The sequence below is a fragment of the Tamandua tetradactyla genome, chromosome 11, assembly GCF_023851605.1.
Source record: "Tamandua tetradactyla isolate mTamTet1 chromosome 11, mTamTet1.pri, whole genome shotgun sequence".
Lineage (NCBI taxonomy): Eukaryota > Metazoa > Chordata > Mammalia > Pilosa > Myrmecophagidae > Tamandua > Tamandua tetradactyla.
In genome coordinates, this window is record NC_135337.1 from 98,679,519 (window position 1) to 98,699,165 (window position 19,647).

The 19,647-nt window shown below is 38.0% G+C and overlaps 1 long non-coding RNA gene across 1 annotated transcript in view; it reads left to right on the top strand.

The window, feature by feature from the left end:
• The first annotated feature begins 19,076 nt into the window (after positions 1-19,076).
• Positions 19,077-19,647, top strand: part of LOC143649741 (uncharacterized) — a 46,283-nt gene continuing 45,712 nt past the window's right edge. The window contains exon 1 of the long non-coding RNA XR_013159151.1: positions 19,077-19,106. This is a non-coding gene — a long non-coding RNA (uncharacterized LOC143649741). The remainder of the gene's footprint in view (positions 19,107-19,647) is intronic.

Sequence of the window (19,647 nt, forward strand, 5' to 3'; positions counted from 1 at the left end):
TTTTTAAATAAGATAGAAACCTGAATTAAAACATGAAATTTCACATATAGAATGAAAACTCATTATTAAATAGGTATAGCAGGATAAATATTTTAATGACTTGTGGAAAATATTTCAATGAAACTAAACATATTTCAGATCAATATATTAATGTGAAATAACCAGACATTTCAATACATCTCAGAATCCCAAAATCTTCACTCTTTCTAAACACTTCTCTCAGTGTACTAGCCAGTGTAATGAAAAGAAAGGAATAAAATATCATTATTTATAAATCTGTGATATTGCACCTGGACAATGTCAAGTAGAAAATATTAATAGATTTTTTTAAGATTGTAGTAAAGTATTCAGCTACAAAGTTATATGATGAAATTTATAGCATAATAAAAATGTACCCTAAATTTTTAAATTAAAATATATTTTTTTAAGAATTTACTCAAAATAGTAAGTGAACATTTTTAAATGTTATGTTTAATTTGCTGCTGAAATAGCAATAGCTTGGTCTTATATTTTCACATTCTTTATGTTTAAATTGAATAAATTCATAGGAAATAAGGAGTTATTTCATACTGGGATGATATTTTAAAAGAAGAAAATGCTCCACAAATTAATTCAAATATTTAATGTATGACATCCATCCCTAAATTATTCTGTTAGAGTAACTATTCAAGGGCAGTCAGGACATTTCTTAAAATAAAGTATAATGAAGCATTATCTATATTTACAAACAATAAAATAGAAACTACAGAGCAAGTAAGAAGATGGGGTCAGTAATGTGCCAGTAGACATTTATGAAGTGACTTTCTGAAAACAGAAAAAGACTTCTGGTGTTTAAAAGATTCTACAAAATTTCAGTGCAGTAAGGTAACTTTCCAGAAACCTACAACCTCCAGATGGGTCCTTGGACCAGAAAAATACTGAAATGTAGAGGGACCAGACTCTCCAGAACATCTACTAGTTCCATCTCCCTTTCACATATTATTGACAGCCCCTTCCCATACCAAAAAGTTAAAATGGGCATAACCTAAATGCTCCTAGAGAGTAAGAGGAAGATCAAAGGTGATCATGGAGTTTAATACAGAGAAGGGAGGTTTAACAAATGAGTATGATTGCTGAATCATTATATTGATATTTCTTTTGATCTCCAGTACCTTAGAGCAGCTCAAAATAAAAACCTAGAATTTTGGAATTGCAACACATACCAAACTCTGAAATCTATTATACAACTAATTACTGTGCTATGTTTTGAAATTTATTACTTTTTTGTATATATGTTATTTTCCACAAAAAAGAAAAAAGAAAAGAATTGCACTTGCAGGATGTTGATTTCAAGATCTTTTTTGGTAATTTCAATATGTAAAGTATGTAGGAAGTGTTTTTCTTAAGTAAAAAGAGAGTACTTTCCCCCTTAATGTAAAATAACTAATTGCTGCAGAAAGAGAAACAGGAATGTTTAGGACAAAATGGATGGATATAGAAAGTTATAGAAGTCCTGTTTTAAGTGAATTTTATTGGTTGTGGTTAAGGTTCACTAATATTTTATAGTTTTATATTATTTGTAATAATTTTCTTAGCTATATCTCCCTGCAAAACAAGTTCTTGATTTTCACTCTGTTGAAATGACAGTGTTTCATTGCATTATTTGTTTGCTTTTAGTGAGAAGCTATAAAAGGTTTTTAACCATCTGAAAAAAATATTGGTAGAGCCCCTTAAGGACTGAAGAAAAGAAAAGTGTATGGAACAATTAACTTTCCCATCTGTGAAACCCCAGCTACTCTGTCAAATATTGGTGATTCCCAAGAAATTAGGCCAAGCCCTTGATTTTGAGACTTGCACTTATGAAATTTATTTCTGTAGTGGAGAAGCTAAGACTACTTATAATGAGGCCTAAGGGTTGCTTTCTGGAAGCCTCTTTTGTTGCTCAAATGTGGACTCTCTCTCTCTCTCTCCCCAACTCTGCAAGCCATACCATTACCCTCCCCACCATATGGGGTTAGTCTCTCTGAAAACATAGGATATGACGCCAAGGCAGGAATTTGACTCCTGCCTTGTGGGATCAACAATGCCTTCTTGAACAAAAGGAGAGAAGGAATGCAATAAAATAAGGCATGGGGGCACAGAGAGATCAAATAGAGCTGAGAGATTATTCTGGAAGTTACTCTTATGTAAGTTTTAGCTAGATACTATTAATTGCCATGGTTTGCCAAACTCCAAACAGCATCACTCCCACTAACTCTTTAGGGCACTTAAGGCTCTAACTGAAGTTTTATAAAAGTTTCATGCACTAAGCTTACTTTCCTGGAACCCATAAGTTCCAGAAGGTTCCTATGCCAAATAAATCCTGAAGCAGAGTGGGTCCAGTGTCTCCAAGATTATTAAAAAATTGTATCCCCCTATCCTCTATGGTCAATACCCCATCTCATGGAAAAGCCGAAGTGGCATTGGCCAAAGATCCTTGTAGATTAGGAGAAGGATCTAAGGAGAAGGAGGATTTCTAACAAAGAAGACAGAATTTAACAAGTAATTTTGACTGCCTAATCACTGTATTGATATTTATTTCAGCCTTCAGTGTTTTGGAATATGTAGAAGGAAAAATCTGAAATAGAGAAATGGTAACCCATAACAAATGCTGAAATCTGTTCTGTTACTATTTCTTAAAGTATACATTGAAAATTATTGCTTTTTCTTTCTTTTCTTTGTATATATATATATATATGTCATATGTTGCAATAAAATATTAAAAAACAACATCTAAAAACGATGAGTCTTGAGGTATTGTCCTTATATTAATATACAACTATATAATTAATTAATAATTTTTATATCAATTACATTGGAAAAACATACATCCCATCAAACATCAAAGGGTTGGCTAGTAATCATCCATCAGATTGAGCATATTACAAAGCAATAATGTTTATTGTTGATAAATTGGGGGAAATGAACATTACCTTAAACATCTAGCAGTGGTGTAATTTTTCTACATCTTTCTGTAAAGCAAAGTAATGCTGTTGAGGATTAAATCTTGTCCTCCACAAAAGTCATGTCTTGTCCCAAGTCCCTGGTCTGTGGGTGTGAAACCTTTGTAAACAAGGCCTTTGAAGATGCTATTAATTCAGTATGATGTGCCTGAACTGAATGAAGGTGGGACTTAATCCAATATGACTACAAGCAAAGAAAATTGGACACAGAAAAGAAGCCACAGGGAGCAGCCAGAAACTGAAAGTCAACAGAACCCCAAAAACTGCCATCTCGCTAGAAAACATTGACTCTAGAAGGAAGCAAACATTCTAGCTTCTGAATCTGTAAGCCACTCAATTCCCAGCATTATTCCAATCTATTGTATGGTATTTGTTTCAGCAGTCAGAAAACAAAAACAAACAGTAAGCATTAATTTTAAAAAAACCCATCACACTTGAACTGTAGGAGCCAAGGGTTAAAACAAGACCTGTAGAATTTATTGGGAGCAGCTGGCATCAGACTGGTGGCAGAAAACTGAGGAGATTATCTGCTTAATTGGAGGACAGTCTGAGTGGGAGAGAATGTTTGTTCCTTCTTTTAACCCCAAAGTCTTGTTAGCCATCTCTTGTATGCAGGGAGTAATCCACTGAAAAGTAGGCACTCTGTTTTATCATGAAATGTATGCATGCTTTTAGTCACATAAATCCTGCAGTATATAAGTAGGAACTAGTTAAGAGTAAAGTGGTCTGTTGTTTGTTGTCTGTTATAGCTGAGCTTCAGACCCCCTGATCTCATCTGTCTCTTTCTTTCTTTCTTATCATTCCTTAATATCATTCGAGCTCCATTTCATAGGAAGCAACATTGAACAGTTATCCTATTGCTGGGTATTCATGAAAATAATAAAAGTATGTAATTATTTGTACTTCTTTTTAATTACCCCAAAATGAAAGTTGTCTAAACATATTCTAATAGTTGTTTAGTTAGCTAAGTTATTGAGTAGATCTTTAGGAAGATATTAAATCGCCATTAAAATCTGAAGCAAAAAGGTTACCTTTATTAATAACAAAAGTTTTCCCTGAATAATAACCAAAAAACAGCAGTTTTCTAACCAAGTTTTATAGGAGTAACTGATTTTTATATATTCACACGATATGGGCTGCATGCAGAAAAAATATACTCAAATATCATTGCAATATATTAAAAGCAGTTATAATGTGGTTGGCGCTTCCTTCCATTTTTCCTTCTCTCCATCCTTCCACCTTACTTCCTTCCTCCCTTCCTTCCTTCCTACTCAATTTTAATCATTCTCTACATTTTATGCTATGCTCTATCTCATTGTTTGATTTCATATATATATATATTTCGTTTTATAACCCATTCTATACTTGTGCACAGTAGCAACTTAATTTTCTAAATTGATAATCCTATAATTTTCACTTATTTGGTGTCTGGATGGAGATTGGAAATTTATCCAACTATTTGACAGTAGAAATAACTTTTCATAATCCTACTACATATCTTTGAGATATTTCCTTGTGATATGTTTCACAGTTGCACTCATTTGTCAGTAAGTTTGAAATATTTTTCTAGTGGAAACCATTGTTCTCAGAAAGGAAAAAGCCAATTTACCCAATCAACAGAAAATTTTAAATGAAAATCATGCCATTTTTTCTTATATTAATAGTTATGTAGAAAATCCTCAAATTTAACCTTGATATTCTTATAATATTACTTTGACTGGGTGGTTTTCTAAATTACCAGTATTTTTAAATTGTAGGTAAGAAACCAAAAAAAAAAACACACTTCAAAATTTTTTACTTTTAAACAAATTCTTTTTTTACTCAAGGTTTTTTTAAACTCCTGTTGCAGCATATAAATAGCTGATATTGTTTCTACCTTCATACTACTGATTAAGAATGTAGAATACAGGTTATGGAGGTAATGCATTAACTGTACAAAGTATTTATTTGGGGTGATGTGTAAGTTTTGGTAATGGATGACGGTGATGGCAGTAGCATCATGAATGTGGTTAAGAGCATAAAATTATGTGTTTGATTATATTTAGAAGGGAATTTTTTTTTTACATGGGCAGGCACCAGGAGTCGAACCCGGGTCCTCAGGCATGGCAGGCAAACATTCTTACCTGCTGAGGCACCATGGCCCTAGAAGGGAAATTTTATATATGTTCTTAGAATAAAAATTTTTTAAATGAATAAACAAAGAAAGCATAGGACAGTGCAACACAAAAACTGAGGACTTATGTAAACCATGAATATAGTTAATCATATATGAAAATAATTATAATAATATTTTTAAATAAATTATAACAAAATATACTGCACTGATGAAAGGTCTTTGTAATAGGAGAGGTATATGAAAAATCATTATTTATCTGTATACCTACAAGCTCTCTCTAAACAAAAATAGAGACTAGCACAAACCAGAAATTCAAAACCTCTCTCTGGGTAGTTGAAAATTGTAAAATTGTAGAATGGTCAATATATTTATTAGAAACATGCACACACGTGTGAGTATATATATTATGTATTTATCAGTTATCACATATGGTATTTTTATTTATAAGTCATTCCTTCACATTCATGAAATTTTTTTTTTTTTTTTTTTTTAAGGAAAGACAGAGAGAAGGAAGGAAGGATAGAAGGAAGGAAGGAAGGAAGAAAGGGAAACATTTTTTAAACATTTTCTTGTTTTTTATTGTATTCTGTTTCTCCGTTTTTTTGTTACATGGGCTGGGGCCGGGAATCGAACCGAGGTCCTCCGGCATAGCAGGCAAGCACTTTGCCCGCTGAGCCACCGCGGCCCGCCCCACATTCATGAAATTTATAATTAATAGAGTTGTAATGAGAACTCAAGTCTTTGGGCTTGTAGTAGAAAGGGAGAGGGTGAGACAATGTTCAAGGGCCCTCCATGAACCATTTTCCTTTATTATATTGTTTAATCCTCAAGAAGGCTCTAAATCCAATAATTTTCTGCTCATTTAACTGATGAATAATCTGGTATTCAGTGAGAGCATAGAGTAAACTGAATCATTTGTGATCTAACCACATTTGTGTTACTAACAGATGTATGCTATTTCCACCAGAATATATTACCTCCTGGGTTCAGTGTATTATAGAATATACCTTAGTAAATGATGACCAACTTACCCAATCTTCAACCAGCACAACTGAATATAATATTTTCTACTGGTAAGTGACCTATCATGTTAAAATACTGTGAGTACATTTGTTGAGAATTCATTATGCCCATGGGATTCTTTCCTTTAATTTATTTTTTCATAAAATGTTCTTGGAAAACAAAATATAATGAGGTTTCATAGCCAAAAGAAAAGAAGTTCACTTAAAGTTTTAGTCCTCAGAGGCCAAACCAAACTTTCATGTCAATGATAGGCCATATTAAATCAGTGACAGAGATCAGATTAAAATATTCTGCAATGTTAGCCTTTTAAATGTTAGTTTGAAACTGTACACAAACTGTGTATTTAAGTATGTGTTGCACAGAGTATAAATGTTTGAAATATGCACCCAGAATGGATAAACACCAATTAAGCTATACATTCATCACTTCAGTTTATGTTTTCTCATCTATTCCCACAGAATTAGAGATGCCAGGCACACATGTTAGAGAGAATGTAATCCTAAAGGAAGTGGTAAATAACTGAGATGAGGAATTAATAAAGTTCTCCAGACCTCTGTTATATGCTACCCAGGATGATACATTTTCCTTGTCCCTAATGTGTATACAATCCATGCAAAAAAAAAAGGAAAAAGAAAAACACTATGGGCAGGTAGATTTGGGAATTTTTCCCAGCCCTCCCAGTGGCACAAATAAAATTATTTTCCTACACAGATTGTTCAGTGTGCCTGTGATTTAAACCATGCCAAACAATGAAATCAGATTTGGAAGGACTTCATCTTCAATTTGGCATCCAACATTGGACACTGCTGCTGGCAGTCCCTGTTTGTTAAAGCTGCTTCCTATTCCCTGCTTACTTGGGCCATTTCTTGTTTGAAAAATCTCCCAGGTTCCAAGGATGGTCAATAGGCAAGATAAGAGACCCCTCCCCACTAACCACTCATCTGCTTCTGAAAACCCAGCTTCACACCCTTCCTGATTTAAACCAGCCAATCATTTACCTGGTCTTTAATGTGTTGCTCTGTCTATAAAAGCATATGTTAATACTTTTTTCAGGACTCAGACTTTCAGAGGATACTCAACTGAGCCCTATGACCATAGACATAAAACCTACTTCCTGAAACTTCAGAGCCTCGGGCTCAGTTTATTCTGTCTCCACATAACATTCCTGGAGGCTTGCAGCTTGTTCCTGGTTCCATGCAACATTTCTGGAGGCTCATCCGGGAGCAAGAGGCTGATGATATTTTCACCACCCTTATCTATGGAGTTGGCATTGCTTGGACTGGAGACCCGATAGAATCCAGTTCTGGCAACAGGGCTTTTCCCTATCTTTCAGATTCCTGACCTCCCTGGGTAGGGTGCCAGTCAGTGCCAGAACAGTGACAGATCTTTGACAGTTTCTGGAACCAGGTTCCTGGTAGCACCACCTGTCTGATTGGTAAGCACTCAAGTGCATACATTTCTGCCCACTCATAAAAGGCTAAGGAGCCTGAGTGTAAGGGGAGCCTGATCACCTCCCAGAGACTCTCTGAGTAGCACTCTCCATCTGGAGTACCAGGGGAAATGGAAGTCTTCAGGTTCAGTTCTGGGAAGGGTGGTGCAGGAGGGGTGTTGGAGTGCATATGTATTATTGTGTGAGTGAAAGGAAGTCCTGGGCACAGAAGCCATGCACCAGGCCACAAGTGAGTTCAGATTCTGCAAGTTTGTGATGATCCTCCTACAGCCCCTAGAGGGGGGCTGACCAAGGGTTTATACCAGACCACCAAAGCCAAGAGGTGCCCAACGTCCCCACTAGGGGAGCAACCAGACTGAATGAAGCAACGGTTTGTTCAAAACCCTTTTTTATTTGTCTGTAAGCCCTCTCCCTAATTGTAGGTGCCACTGATATGGGAGCAGAAGTCAGTAAGACACCATTGCAGTGCATGATGTCTAACTTTGAGAAAGCTTTTACTGATGACTGGGGAGTCAAGCTGAACCCTGACCAACTTAGGAAACTGAATTAAAGTGGACTACTTTTTGAGGAGGATAAAAAGAAATTCTCTTGAGTTATGGCTTATCATTACTCTCTCTTATAAATTAAAATGTTCAGATTGAAAAGTAAGAGGAAAACATCTGTGTAGACGTTTTAACATTTATATCTCACTAAGAGAATCTGTTCTGCACAACTGATGTTGCCATTGAGTGACTTGGGTAAGAAACAGTTAAAATGTGCATTCTAGGTGGGAGGTTTGGGTATCCTCCCAGAAGGATGTGTAATTTAATAAAGATATCTAGGTCCCAGGAAGCTCTTCTTGGTCCCTAGCCAGTTTCCAGAGGACTAAACTTGTCCCAGTCACATAAGCTATTTAGAATTTAGCCACTATTGTGTAAAGGTATCAATTAAAAAAAAAAGCTGCATGCAAGAAGTTAGAGAAAGAAAGAGGAGAAATTTAGGAGAAAAAGAGAGAAAAGAATCTTATGAGAGAGGGAGAGCACCACATCAGAATCTTTTGCTGTGCTATGGATCTTAACTAAGGAGACCTGAATGCTGTCTCCAAGATTGTTATGGATTTTTACTAATGACAGTTTGAAGGCTGCTTCTGAGACTCTCCAGCACTTCTCTTCAGGTGTTGGTGTCATCTTATCTGGTGATGTAACTATGCTTTATTTTTGAAAACTCTGTTGATTACTATCTTTTTTTTTTTTTTTTTTTTTTTTTAAGAGAGAGGGAGGAAGGGAAGGAAAGACAGAGAAGGAAGGAAGGATGGAAGGAAGGAAGGGAGGAAGAAAGGGAAACATTTTTAAACATTTTCTTGTTTTATTATATTTTGTTTGTTTGTTTGTTTTTTACATGGGCTAGGGCCGGGAATCGAACCGGGGTCCTCCGGCACGGCAGGCAAGCACTCTTGCCCGCTGAGCCACCGCGGCCCGCCTGATTACTATCTTTTAATTATTTTCTTTAATTACTTTCTTAATAAAATATGTTCTTAATTCACTGAAGTCTGTGTTGTTCATGAATCTGAACCTATAAATTAAATGCCCACATATATCACATTGCCTTTCATGCAGTAAAATTGGCACCGTGAGCAGGACTCTCATTTCAGCATGGCTTCATGATGGTAAAAGTCAGTAAGACAAGCTTTAAAAAATTGTGCAGAAAATATGGACTGTGTTCTTCTGAATATTGTAATACCGTATTAGGACCATTCTTGATAAATTTGAATATGCCAGTTTCTTGTCCTTTTGGTATGCAAAATGTTTTAGATTTAAACATTTTGTCTCCCTAGTTTGTACTTTGTAATGCTATAAAATATTTGGGAATTTTTAAGTCAGTAAACTCTGTTCAAAATTTACTTGAGATAGATTAATAGTGGGCAAAAAAACTTGGATGTAGATTAGGAGATAATGTCATTTTTTAAATAGTCCTCTAAACTCAAAGTAAAGAACCAAAAAATCCCAAGATAGGATGGTGTTTGTTTGAAATGATGTATAGACCTTAGAAAAGTGGTGTTTTAATCCTAATCCTATTGTTGTAAAGGGAGCCGCTTCTTCTAATTCCTATTCAATAATATATGTTTGAAACTGTAATCAGATCATCTCCCTGGAGATGTGATTTAATCAAAAGTGGTTGTTAAACTGGTTTAGGCGATGGCATATCTCCACCCATTTTGGTGGGTTTTGAGAAGTTTCTGGAGTCCTATAAAAGAAGAAACATTTTGGAGAATGGGCAATTCAGAGAGAGCAGAGATTGCTGCAGCACCACGAAGCAGAGAGTCCACGAGTCAGTGACCTTTGGAGATGAAGAAGGAAAATGTCTCCCAAGGAGCTTCATGAAATCAGAAGCCAGGAGAGAAAGCTAGCAGATGATGCCATGTTCACCATGTGCCCTTCCAGCCAAGGGAGAAACCCTGACTGCATTCACCATGTGTCTTCTCACTTGAGAGAGAAACCCTAAACTTAATCAGCCTTCTGGAACCAAGGTATCTTTCCCCGGATGTATGCCTTTGATTGGACCTTTCTTGGCCTTAGAACTGTAAACTAGCAACCTATTAAATTCTCCATTTAAAAGCCATTTCATTTCTGTTATACTGCATTCCAGCAGCTAGCAAATTAGAACAGAGATGATTTATCTTACTCCTCACTTGCAAAGGAATGGGCAAAATGAACAGGACACTGTGAAGATGGGGGGAATAGAATTAAACAGGGAAAGCCTATTCAGGTTTCTCTGTGTCTAGAAAACATTCCATTAAAAAAGGGAAAGAAATTATCACAGTAGGAGAGGATGGACTTTGTTAATGGAATATAGAGAAAATGTGCAAATAGAAAGATTGAGCAATCTCTGAAAATGATGAATTATGAAAAGGAATTGTCAAAATTACAGGAAAAATTGTCCATGTTGCAGAATCAAAAGTCTGTTTTCGAAAATCAAGTTTGTAATTATCAGTCAGCAGCTGAGAGGGCCTCAGTCCCTGTGGCCCAATATAAATATAAAAAGAGATGAGGTAAAGTGAACAAAGGGAAAGTACATATGGTACTGGCCACTGCCACTGCTCATTGGGACCATGATAAGTGGGATGATGGTGTGTGGGATGAGGGAGATGATGAAAATATCTTAAATGAGAGGTAGAGTCAGAAATAAAAGAGTAAATATCTTCCAGAAATAGATGCTCACCCAGGACAAAGGCTAAGAGAAGAGAAACAGGGCAAACAGGTTACTTTTAAAACCACTTTAAAAGAATAAAAAGCAACTAACATTCTTAGGTGTTTTACTCAGAAAACTGGTGAGCCATTAATTACCTGGATGGTCAGAATTGCTGATGCAGGGGCTGCAAGAGTGAACTATGCCAATTGCATAGAACTTGTAGGAATTAGCACCAATTCTTTTACACAGACTACTTTTCAGGAGTTTAGTAAGCAGACTGGAAAAAGTTTTAACTTGTTGGTATTGGCTGCACAAATGTGTAATAAGCAATGTCCTGCTGACCCTGTGTAGTTACAAAATAATCGACCCTAGACCTTGTGAGATGCTATGCAGAAATTTTAAAAGGTAGCTATAATGTCAGCAATTGTATTGGAAGAGGCTGACCCACACCACCTCCCCCTTGTCAATGCTTCACAGAGAAATACTATCATTAAGGCAGGACCTCCAGAATATAAACACTTGATAGTGACTTTATTATTAAGATACATAGGCAATCCACTTAACAGTGTCTTAAATAAAATGGCAGAGCTGGGAGACATGAGAGACTGGAATACAAGGAAAGGAAAGGCCAAAAGATATAATGGGAAATGGTTCCCCAATACCAGTAATAGGATTTCCCACATAAATATGTTCCAAGCCCTGCTGGAAGCTGGGGTCAACCAAAAAGTATTAACATTTTGCCAAATAATGAAATAAAGAGAATGTATGAAGAAAAATGTAAACCAAGTTATAATCATAAAGTGAATAGTGCTCCTACTCCGGGCAAGGCAGAAGACCTGTATTCAGCTCTCTTGGCACCTCTATACTCACATTTAATCCCTTTCTTCCAGACAAAGGGATTAAGCCAAACCCCATTATCTTTGACTCCAAATTTGTGGCTCCCCTTTGGTTTTATGTTTAATATTTTTAAATTGGGAAAACTGTTTAATATTGAGAAACTCCTTGTTTGCAAGTTTTATCCTTGCAGTTTTTTATAAATCTTGATAAGTGCCATTAATTCTTATTAAAAAATTGCATATTGATGTTTCAAATATGCATCGACTAAAGCATTTTAAGTATTTAACATTATTTTGATAGATTTGATTTTGATAATATCTTTATGTAATGAAATATTTGTTTGAAGTAACAGCCTAAGTATGAAGGATTTAAAGGATGTGCTTTTATTAAAAGGAAAAGGAAAGTAGTTTTGTCCTAAGATAAAATAAATGGTTTTTACAGAATAGGGAAAATGTAAGACAAAGGCTGAACAAATATAGTAAGTTGCCAAAAATTTGTGAAAAAGGAAATTATAGTCAAAATTAGGAAAAGTTTTAGGTGAACTAAAAGGGAAGGTGTTGAAAGCGGTACTGAAACCTTTAGTATCTACCCTCCCTTACCCAAGGTTAATTCAGGAAACATCATATGGGTAAAAGACTGGAGAATAAAAAAAAAAGACTCCCTCCAGTCTTAATGGAGAGGTCCTAACCATGTTGTTTTAGTAACCCCAAAAGCTGTCAAAGTGGTGAAGACCATCCTGTGAATTCACCACCCTCAGGTCAAGGGGGCCACTGCAGATGACTCCTGGGACTGCACTCCTTATCCTGAACACCTGACATGCATCATTCTCTGGGAGCCACTAGGCCCTTCTCCATTGCAGCCAAGATCAGCTGATCAACATGTGACTGAGGCCTGAATGATCATTGTTCACCAATGCTCTAGTTCACCAGAAGCAGCTAGTTAATGCATGGCTGAAGCATGTGGAGACCTCCTAACCCTGCCTCAGTCACCCCAGAAGCTGATGGATCCATGCATGGGCAAAGACTAGGGAATCTATGCATGGATATCCCAGCCTGTCAGGTCTGTGGACACATTGTCTTTTCTTGTTCTTTGCTTTTTCTTTTGTTTAGAAGTTTTAGTCCTCCTAGAAATAGGTTGCCTGGATTTCTTCCCCAAAACCAATCTAACTCTAATTTGGTGGGATCCCTCTTACCCAGGTAACTTCCCCATTCTGAGCCACTGCCCATAGTGTGTGTCTCCATTCCTTTCCTGAGGCTAATTGCATGTTCATGTTGTAGCACTCCCCATGGCCAGCACCATGCATCTTACTCATCTGTTACTGCTCGGCGTGGCCATAAGTCCTTTGAGGGGAATGATGCATGTCAGGCATTCCTCAAGACCATCTATGTTGGAAAAAGGATAAAAACTATAACCAGTATTCATACCAGGGCAGTTCTCAGACCTGCATTATTCTGTATGCACCCTAAAGTGAGGCCCCCCAGTAAACTATAATACCATCTTGCCAGGTTCAGTAATGCTGTTTCACTACTCTAGGATGGCAAGACTATCACCATAACCCTGAGAAAGGGAAGCATTTCTCAAGTCCACCTGACCTTCAACACACGTACAATTTTACCAGCCCCCCTCCAATGAATCCAACACCTTTCCCAGTGTGATCCTTCTGGTAATGCAATGCATTTGAGATAAGTTGGGAGCTCTTGGCTGTAGCTGAGATGAGGCCTCCTGGGAGCTTATACCATGTAATTTGTCTCTTGCCCAAAGCTATGAGTTAGGCCCTCAATGGAGAAATGGAACCTGGGTTCCCCCAAAACATGTAACCAGAGCTGGGGACCCACCACCAAGTGAGGAAATCCCAAAGCAGGTGCTGGGGGTAGATGCCAGGGGGCATAGGCTGTTGAGGAGACAGATCAGACAGATTGCCTCTCCCTCACTTGCACACCTCACACCACCCTGCTTGGCCCTAGAAAATGGCTGGTTAGTCAGAGACAGGTGTGGTAGTTAGATTCAGTTGTCAACTTGGCCAGGTGAAGGCACCTGGTTCTGTTGATGTGGACATGAGCCAATGGTATGTGAATCTCATTTGTTGCTGATTACATCTGCAGTTGGCTAGGAGGTGGGCCTTCTGCAATGAATGATGTTTGACTTAACTGACTGTGCTTAAATGAGAGAGCACAACATAGAACAGCCTAAGCAGCTCAGCATACTTCATCTCAGCATTCACAGCTCAGCCCAGGCCTATGGAAATGGAGAAATAATTCACCCCAGGGAAAGTTGTTGGAACCCAGAGGCCTGGAGAGAAGGCCAGCCAGATACCATCCTGTGCCTTCCCACATAAGAAAGAACCTCTGTTGAAAGTTAGCTGCCTTTCCTCTGAAGAACTAACAAAATAAATCCCCTTTTATTAAAAGTCAATCTGTCTCTGGCATGTTGCATTCTGGCAACTAGCAAACTAGAATAACAGGTAAGAGTCCTCAGGGAAAGAATAACCTAAGACAGGCACAGTTGCAAAGGGGCCATCAGGAGAAAACTTAGGGCCAACAGAGGTGGGGCACAGACCCTCATTCCCCCCCCAAATTTGCAGAGGCCTAAACACTGCATGGCTACTTTGTTTCCCATGTGCAGCTCAGATCAGGACATATCAACACCTGTGAACAGAATAGACAAGGTCTGGTGTGGGCAAGCAACAAAGGGGGGGAATGCTGCAGGCAGTCACTGGTTGTTAAAGTCACTTCCTGTTGCAGCAGGCAGTTCCCTGTTTACTTGGGCCATTCCCTGTTTGAAAAATCTCCCAGGTCCCAAGGACGGTCAATAGGCAGGATAAGAAAAGTCCCTGTGAAGGCCCTGCCCTGCTAACCGCTCATCTGCTTCTGTAATCCAAGTTTCATGTCCTTCCTGATTTAAACCAGCCAATCATTTACCTTGTCTTCAATGTGCCATCTTGTCTATTAAAAACTGATGTTAACCTTTTGTCTGGGGCTCAGACTTTCAGAGGCTACTCAGCTGAGCCCTGTGGCCATAGACAATAAAACCTACTTTCTGAAACTTCAGAGCCTTGGCTCTGGTTTGTTCTGTTTCTGAGTAACATTCCTGGGGGCTTGAAGCCTTGTCCCTGGTTTCACAACAGCACAAAGTGTGAAAGATAGGTTGCTTGGTGGATTTCTGTACCCCTGAGGTAAAACAGTCATAAGCTACATTAGCTCTATCCAAAAATTGGATAAATTGTTCTCTGAGAATTTGACATGGGAGTTTCTTACCTCAGGCATCTGAGATCTCAATTGTGGCTGCCTGTGGAGGTAAACAGATCTGGTGTTTGAGTGCAGATGCCTATATGTTCTTGGGTTCTATGTGTGTGTTCAGTGGCATAATAATTCCTGCCAAAGCTGCTAAGTGGAAAACTACATTTGGGAACTTATTTGGTTTGGGGAAAGGGATCAGCCCCTAGCATAAGGGAATGTCACTGGAACTTGAGGCCTAGGTTTTGGATTTGCTTTTGGGGGGGGTGCAGGGTGGGTTTGGTTCTTGGTTTGTGTCTTGTCTTCAGAAGTTGTCTAAAGAGTGTTAAAAATGGGAAACAACATGAATGAGAAATCTAAAGAAAATAAGAAAGACAATCTTTTATATTGTATCCTTAAGCATTGGGAGGAATTTGGGTGTGAGCATTGTTTTGGTTTGCTAAAGCTGACAGAATGCAGTATACCAGAAATCAATTGGCTATTCCAAAAGAGATTTATTGGGTTATAACTTTACAGTTTTAAGGCCATGAAAATGTCCAAATTAAGGCATCAACAAGAGGACACCCTCACTCAAGAAAGGCCACTTCTGGGTTATCTCTGTCACATGGGGAAGCACATGGAGACCCCTGCTGACCCTTTGCTCCTGGGTTTCATTGCTTTCAACTCTTGGTTCCAGTGGCCTCCTCTGGCCTTCTCTCTGTCTACAAACATCTGAACTCTCACTCTCTGTGATGACTCCAAACTCTCTCTCTCTCCAGGGGCTCATTAATAAAACAAACTCTCTCTCTCTCCAGGGACTACAATAAACTAATTAAGACCCATCTTGAATTAGTAAGTTCACATTTCCATGGAAATGATCTAATCAATATGCACCACCCACAATAAGCCTGCACCCACAAGATCGGATTGAAAGAGTTTGCTGGGGTACATAACAGTTTCAAACCAGCACAAACCCACAATAAAGAAAATCATGAAACATTTACATGAAGTAGTTTGGCCTAAGTATGTATTGGAGGACTGCTTAAACAGTGGCCAAGTCAAGGATCAGTAGAATATAATGCTATTTTTGCATCTAGAGTTATTTTGTAAGAGAGTGACCAAATGGAATGGGTTTTATGCCTCAAACTCACAATGCAAAACTGCAGATAAAATGGTTAGGCATGGCATTTTGCCTAGCAGCCAAGATCCTAGCCTCTTTTTAAGAGCTCTTAAACTTTAGTCTTGAGAAGAAATAAAAGAAGGCCAACCAGCCTCCAGGTTGAGAATGTACTGGCTGAGACCCCTAGTGTAGGAGCAAGGGTTAAAACAAGACCTGCAGGATTTTTTGAGAGCAGCTGACATCAGGGTGGTGGCAGCAGCAAGTTGTGTAGATTGTTATGTAGAAATCTTGGAGGAAGAGAACGCTTGTTTACCCCAAATGGTTATGTTAAGTATGAAGGTAGAGAGCAGTGAAAAATAAGCACTCTCTTCCCCTCAGGAAATGCATGCCTGCCTTTTGTCACCCTGCAGTATATAAGCAGGATCTGATAAAGAATAAAGTTGTCTGTTGTCTGTTATTATTGATTCTCAGACTCCCTGATTCCATCTGTCTTTTTCATCATTCCTTAATATCCTTTGATCTCTGGTCTGTAGGAAGCAACACCTTAGCCCCAGAGAAAATGCTGGCTGAGGTTTTTGAACTCCAGGCTGAAAAGATAGTGGCTGAGATTCTTAGGGCTGGAGCTGGAAAGTGCTCTGGTTTCTTGTAGAGGGCTCCTGAGTTCTGGGCCAGAAGAATAGTAACTGAAACTTCTGAACCCCAGATTCAGGAATGCCTGGAGCTCCCAACCAAGGAATTGCCAAATGATGCCCCTGTGCAGAAGCTGTGGTTCCCATTTTCCCCTACATCATCAACTGGAGTCTACAATTTCTGCACTCTCCTTTCCCCTTTCTCCAGAATCTGTGGTCTTGGTGCTTGCTCCTGCCCCTTCCATTCTATCTCCTTCTCACAGGGCTGAAGATCAGTCCTTTACTTTCCAGAGTGCACCCAACATTGATCAGAAATCACAGGAGTTAGGAGGATTAGGTGTACCAATATTTGAGCTTGTGAAAATTGCCTTCAGGGTTTTTCATAATTGTGAATCTTCCTGCAAAATCAATAAAAAGCAGTTTGTTGATGACCTGGCTATACTTCAAACTAATCTCCTGGGGGAAATGTTCAACAAGAATGTTGGCTATCTTCAGGTTCCAAGACAGGAAAAGCATGATGAAGATGCATCATACTGGAAAAGACTCCAGGGTGTCCCAAGGAAACCATTAAGTTCCCCAAAATGAGCTAAATGTAAAGGAGAAGGGGGCACTGGAAATGAGAATTCCCAAGTCTCTCTGGAAAAGAAAGAACTAGGAAACCCTGCATAGCAGCCCAACTCCCTCATCTAGGAAGGGATGAAAGTCAATATTACAAGATTTGTCTAAGATTTAGGAGTTATAAATCAAATAGTGGGAGTTATACATATAATAGTGCCTAATCCATATACTCACCTTATCAATACTTCTTATGTATATCAACATATACTTGATTCACAATTATAAATATAAAGGTTGTCTTCTATTGCATCCTATTAGATAAAAACTTACAAAAATTCTTTGCATTCTAATGGGAGGAACCTGACATAGGAATAAAATAGTGGTATTATTAGACAGTATTGTCCTGTAATCAAGAAATTAGAATTTAAGGGATGATTTTGATTGCTGAACTATTATACAGATATTCCTTTTTGCTTTCTTGTATATTGGAGTAGACAGAAATCTCTAACTTGTAATCCAATTGCCTCATCACTAATACGATAATATAACCTTTATCTTCTACCTCTGTTCTGTGATTGTAAAAATCTTGTGACTAACCTTCATTTGTACCCAGTTATCCAGTTTTTCAACTTTAGAATCTTGTGATCACTAAAGACAGCCCCTAATGTTTATTAATGAAGGGTCTTGGGTCAGTCCAGAACTAACTCACCCCAAGTCCAAAGTTATCTTGATAACCTATATTGAATCTAACCAAAATGGGCCCACTTGACATGCGCAGTAGCTTAGACTTTAACTTACAAGTCAGTATACCTCATTCTGCTATTTTCTTACATACATTCTGTGACTAAGCATGTAATCAATTTGTACATGATCAATAATTAGATCATCTCTAAATATATCATCTGGTGCCGTAGTGCTCATTATCCTAAACCATGCCCATCTTTTCTCTAATGAAACAATCAAAATCACTTCAGTTTGGGGAGACAGGTTTTTGGCCAGTAGACCATCTACTCTCCTATTATACACCTAATAATAAGTTCCTTCTCTTTTGTAACCCCAGTGTCTCAGGAATTGATTATTGAGTACATCAATCAAAAGAATCCACAGACTTTGTCTAGTAACATGGTTCCATGAAAGAATTTGATCTTTTTGTCCATGAAAATCTGGACATTGCCTTAGGAGTACTAATATAGCCTTTTAGAGGGAGTATATGACCAGTAGCTTATTTGTTAAAACAACTTGATGTGGTGGCCCAAGGCTGTCTTGCTTATTTATACATAGTAGCAGCCGCTTGTGAGTTCCTTCAAGAAACTGAGAAGTTTACTTTGGACTCCCAAATCTTGTTTTTACTGCCCCATTATGTCCTTAACATGTTATAACAATAAGGGAGAGACAATGGTTCATAATGGGAACACTAATCCACTATCAGGCAGTGCTGCTGAACAATCTAAATATCCTAAAATCTATATATAAGCTCAATCCTGCCAACCTAGAAATTCTTCTAGAAATTCAAAAAAAAGTCTGAATGGACTGGTCCATTACATGATTGTGTTCATCTGTTTGATGAAGTCAATTCAAGCATGCCAGGGCTAATGAATGTGCCACTAGCAGACCCAGACTAGAAATATTCACTGATGGGTATAGTTACATGGGCCAGGGTAAACAGAAGGCAGGGTATTCATTTATCATCCTTTCAGAGATACTGGAGGTAAAGCCCTTCCATGTTGCACTTCAGCACAATGGGCTGATTATTTGCCTTCCGCAGAGCCCCAGTTGAGTGCAGGACAGAGAGTCATGGTATATATAGAATTGAGATATATTTTAGCTGTTTTAAAACAGCAGTTTACATGGTAATTTGGAAAGAGTATTGTCTCTTAGCAACAGCCAACAAAGACATAAAACATGTAGATCAAATTCTAGAATTGTGAGATGTAGTTGTTACCATCATAAAACATGGTATATGTTTTATAATCAGTCCTGCCTGATCCCATGTCAGAGAAACTAGCAAGAAGGTGAGTTTATTGAAGATGCATTAAGAACAGGAGGGGAAAAAAGCTCTGAAGCTTTTTCCAAAATGTTTTCTCTTTTAAGGGATTCCAGTAAACTGATCAAACCCCACCTGGAATGAATGGAGTCACATCTCCCTCTAATCAAAGGCTAATACCCACAATTGGATGTGTCACATCTTTGTAAAGATAATCTAATCAAATTTCCAACCTACAGTACTGAATAAACTGGCACACACTGGAATATGGGTGATCAAGCTAAGAAGGCTACATTTTATTGGGAGCAAAAAACTCATTCCTACTTAAGCATTACTTCCATGATGCAAAATGGGGGATGTACCCTCTGAAAACTGTAAACAATCCATCACTTTATTAGCTAGTGATTAGTATGGAACTGATTGGAATAGGAGACCTGAAATGTATTGGGGTCATTCCTAATGGAATCTAGTACATCTGTGGATGTAATTCATAGACTTAGTTCCCAACTGGATGGATAGATGATGCACTCTAGGGTTATCTTGGGCTCAAGGAACAATTCATAGTAAAC